Source organism: Lipotes vexillifer, unplaced genomic scaffold (assembly GCF_000442215.2).
Source record: "Lipotes vexillifer unplaced genomic scaffold, Lipotes_vexillifer_v1.1 scaffold982, whole genome shotgun sequence".
Lineage (NCBI taxonomy): Eukaryota > Metazoa > Chordata > Mammalia > Artiodactyla > Lipotidae > Lipotes > Lipotes vexillifer.
Genome location: NW_006789467.1, coordinates 2664123 through 2668726, shown reverse-complemented (window position 1 = coordinate 2668726; position 4604 = coordinate 2664123). Strand labels below are relative to the sequence as shown.

At 42.2% G+C, this 4604-nt stretch overlaps 1 protein-coding gene across 1 annotated transcript in view; it reads left to right on the top strand.

The window, feature by feature from the left end:
• Window positions 1-4604, top strand: part of LOC103083887 (multidrug and toxin extrusion protein 2) — a gene marked incomplete at its 5' end in the record, with an annotated part of 49474 nt that overhangs the window by 38316 nt on the left and 6554 nt on the right.

Genomic DNA, 4604 nt, shown 5'->3' with positions numbered 1-4604 from the left:
ATTGAAGTGTAGTTGATTTACAATGTTGTGATAATTCCTGCTGTACAGCAAAGTGACTCAGTTATACACATACAGACATTCTTTTTCATCTTCTTTTCCGTGATGGTTTATCCCAGGATACTGAATACAGTTCCCTGTGCCCTAAAGTAGAGCCTTTTTTATCCGTCCTATACATACTAGTTTGCACCTGCTAATCCTGGACTCCCAGCCCATCCCTGCCCTGCGCCCCGGGAGCCACGAGTCTGTTTCTGTTTCTTGACATGTTCGTTTTGTTTCTTGGTGTATTTTAGATTCCTGTGCAGTAAGTCTTGAAATTAGAAAGTGAATCATTCCAGGTTTCTTCTTTTCCACTTTTTTTTTTTTGCCCATTTAGGGCCCCTTCCAGTTCCGTATGACTATGAGGCTTAGCTTTTCCATTTTTGTAAAGAAGCCTGTTGGAATTTTTTAGCGGGGCTGCACTGAACCTGTGAGACTGCTTTGGAGAGAATACTGCCATCTTACAAATGTCAAGTCTTTCAATCCATGAACACAGAACATCTTTCCATTTATTTCGGTCTTGACTTTCTTACATCAGTGTTCTGTAGTTTTCACGGTACAAGTCTTTGACCTCCTTGGTTAAGTTTATTCCTAGGTATTTGATTCTCGTGGATGCTACTGTAAATGGAATTATTTTCTTAATTTCCTTTTCAGATTGTTCTTTGCTGGTGTATTGAAACACAGCTGATTTTTGTTGTTGATAAGTTTGCTGAATTCATTGATTAGCACTAGTATTTTTGTGTTATGAATTGTTTAGAATTTTCTATATACAGGGTCACATCAATATATAGTTTTACTCCTTCTTTTCCAATTGTAATGCCTTTTAGTTCTTTCTCTTGCCTTATTGTTCTACAGTAGGGTTTTAACATTTTTCTATATTCTCCTGCAATACTTTTATTTTTTTTGAATTAGTTTTTATTGGAGTATATTTGATTTACAATGTTGTGTTGGTTTCAGGTGTACAGCAAATTGAATCAGTTATACATATACATATACTCACTACTCCCATATACGTCATTACAGAGCAGTAGTTTTATTTTTTTTATTTATTTATTTTTTTGTGGTACGCAGGCCTCTCACTGCTGTGACCTCTCCTGTTGCGGAGCACAGGCTCCAGACGCGCAGGCTCAGCGGCCATGGCTCACGGGCCCAGCTTCTCCGCGGCATGTGGGATCTACCCGGACCGGGGCATGAACCCGTGTCCCCTGCGTCGGCAGGCGGACTCTCAACCACTGCGCCACCAGGGAAGCCCAGTAGTTTTATTTTTAATTAAAAAATAATGTAAAGCTATAGTTTACAGGATGTGAGATAATTTTCTTGAAGGGCTTTTGCAGAAATTCGCTAACCGTTTATGTAAATTATGTCGCTCAAATTTATGATGACATCAGATGCGATCTCCTGTTAGCTCCGTTTTACACTTGGAGAAGCTAAAGCCTGAACAGGTGAAGTAATGTGTCCCACAGACAGTAGGTGACGAGACAGGATTTGAACCCAGATGCCCCCAGAGCCTCTCTTTTACTGCGATGCATGTCTCTCTGAGGGTTATGATTCCCTCATTCATCCTGAAGATTCACTGAGCACCTGTATGTGTTGGCCCTGGGTGGTGCTGGAATCTGGGGAATGTAAAGATAAACAGGCCGGATCCCCGCTGGTTGTGAGCTCACCCCAGGCTCTTGGGTTTTATTCCTCTCTGTCCTTTGGCACCCTTTCCACCTCACGCTCTTGGGATGTAGGCCTTGCCCGAGGGTCCTCTTGCTGACCTGTCCCCACTCTCCCACTCCTCCCTGGAAAGCCCAGGGCTCTCAGCTCTCATCTCGGGGCCTGACTTGGAGCCTGAGCTCCTGGCTGCCCAGGCGTTCCTTGTCGGTCACACCATCGCCTCTGGTTTCTGGCCCCTTCCTGGTTCAGTCCCCTGGTCAAGAGCCTGGCCCCAGTCATGCTACCAAGTCTCACCAGCTCCGACTCTGTAATCTCTCTCGTCTTGTAGAAAGTGGGGTTTATCGCAGTTTCAGGGGAGAGGAATTGAGAGTGTGTGATGGCTGTGGCGTTTATCTGAGCGTTCATCATCTCCAGCAAACTGCACCCACTCAGGTGCTCTTTGTTACGTTCATTAAGGGGGTCCCGCTCAGCATCCAGATTCCTGTTGTTGGGGGTCAGTGAGGGGCCATATCTGAGGCAGATTCTGTGTTCCAGACACCTTGTTTTTTCCTCAGGGAAATTCTTCCCTCCTGGGTTTCATCTCAAGATAGGACCAGTAGATCTCTGTCTGCAGAGAATAAATGTACTGTTGCCAGAAGACTCGGGAGCCAACTCTGAAATCCACCTGCCTGGTGGTCTATGGCCTGGAGGCCATCTGTGTTCTTAAAAAATGGGTGCTCCTCTGACACCCTCAGCTTTTTTTAAAAAATATTTATTTGGTTGCACCGTGTCTTCTTGGTGGCATGTGGGCTCTTTAGTTGTGGCATGTGGGATCTAGTTCCCCGGCATGGGATTGAACCCGGGCCCCCTACATTGGGAGCGTGGAGTCTTAACCTCTGGACCACCAGGGAATTCCCACCCTCAGCTTTTATGTTCAAATACTGGACCAACATTTTGGAAATGTTAGCCTCTGCTCAGTATAGCTTTTATCATTTTCCTTGTAAAGCTTTTGCTCATCTCTTGTTAAGGTTATCCCCATTTTATCCTTTTGTGGCCACTGTAGACAAGGCCTTCCCTTCCATCCTGCAATCTGAGTGGTTGTTGTTGGTATATTTGAGGGCTGTTAATTACTGTCTGTGAATTTTGTAGCTTGTTAAAATTCTGAGTTCCTCTTATTTGAGTAGTAGTCAGTTGATTCTCACGGGTTTTCCAGGTATACAATCATATCGTGTACAAACAGCTTTATATTCTCCTTATCAGATGTTACACCGCTGATGTCTTTTTCCTGCCTAAAGCCTCTAGTAGAATAATAAACTGTTGTGGTAACAGTGGAAATGCTTGTCTTGTTCAGGACTTCAGAGACTGCTTCTGACATTCCTCTACTAAACAGCATGCTGGATTGGGGGCTGACATACGTAAATACACACAATGTAAACACACATACGTTAACAAACGTGTGCATGTCTTCTTAAATCACGTTCAGGAAGTATCCATGGAGTCTGCGTTACTGAAAGTTCCCAACAAAAACGGTTGAGAGTTTTGTCAAATGTCATTGCATGTCCTGTGAATAGAAATAGTTCTGCCACTTCCTTTCTAGTGTTTTTGCCTTTTTCTTGTCTGGCAAGAACTGCTACAGTAGGATTTTAACGTCTTTTCTATATTGTCCTTTAGTACTTTATTTTTTAACACCTTTATTGGAGTATAATTGCTTTACAATGGTGTGTCAGTTTCTGCTTTATAACAAAGTGAATCAGCTATACATATACATATGTCCCCATATCTCTTCCCTCTTGCGTCTCCCTCCCTCCCACCCTCCCTATCCCACCCCTCTAGGTGGTCACAAAGCACCGAGCTGATCTCCCTGTGCTATGCGGCTGCTTCCCACTAGCTATCTGTTTTACGTTTGGTAGTGTATATATGTCCATGCCATTCTCTCACTTTGGCACAGCTTACCCTTCCCCCGCCCCGTGTCCTCAAGTCCATTCTCCAGTAGGTCTGCATTTTTATTCCCGTCTTGACCCTAGGTTCTTCTGACCATTTTCTTTTTCTTTTTTTTTAGATTCCATATATATGTGTTAGCATACAGTATTTGTTTTTCTCTTTCTGACTTACTTCACTTGTATGACAGTCTCTAGGTCCATCCACCTCACTACAAATAACTCAGTTTCATTCCTTTCTATGGCTGAGTAATATTCCATTGTATATATGTGCCACATCTTCTTTATCCATTCATCTGTTGATGGACACTTAGGTTGCTTCCATGTCCTGGCTATCGTAAATAGAACTGCAATGAACATTTTGGTACATGACTCTTTATTGAATTATGGTTTTCTCAGGGTACATGCCCAGTAGTGGGATTGCTGGGTCGTAGTTGCGCCGTGGCATGGGGGATCTTCCTGGACCAGGGCTTGAACTCGTGTCCCCTGCATTGGCAGGTGGATTCTTAACCATTGTGTCACCAGGGAAGTCCTAAATTTTTATTTCTTAATTTAAAATTTTTTACCTGAGGTATAGTTGACGTATAATATTATATGTTACAGGTGTACAATATAGTGATTCACAATTTTTAAAGATTATACTCAGTTTATAGTTATTATAAAATATTTGCTGTATTGCCTGTGTTGTACAATATATCCTTGTGGCTTATTTTATACATAATAGTTTGTACCTCTTAATCATCTGCCTCTATCTTGCCCCTCCCTGCTTCTGTCCCCCCACTGGTACACTAGTTCTCTGTATCTGTGAGTCTGCTTCTTTTTTGTTATATTCACTAGTTGGTTGTATTTTTTTTAGATTCCACATATAAGTGAGATCATACAGTATTTATCTTTCTCTGACTTATTTCACTTAGCATAATGCCCTTCAAGTCTATCCATGTTGCTGCAGATGGAAAAATTTCATTTTTTTTTTTTTTTTTTTTTTTTTTTTTT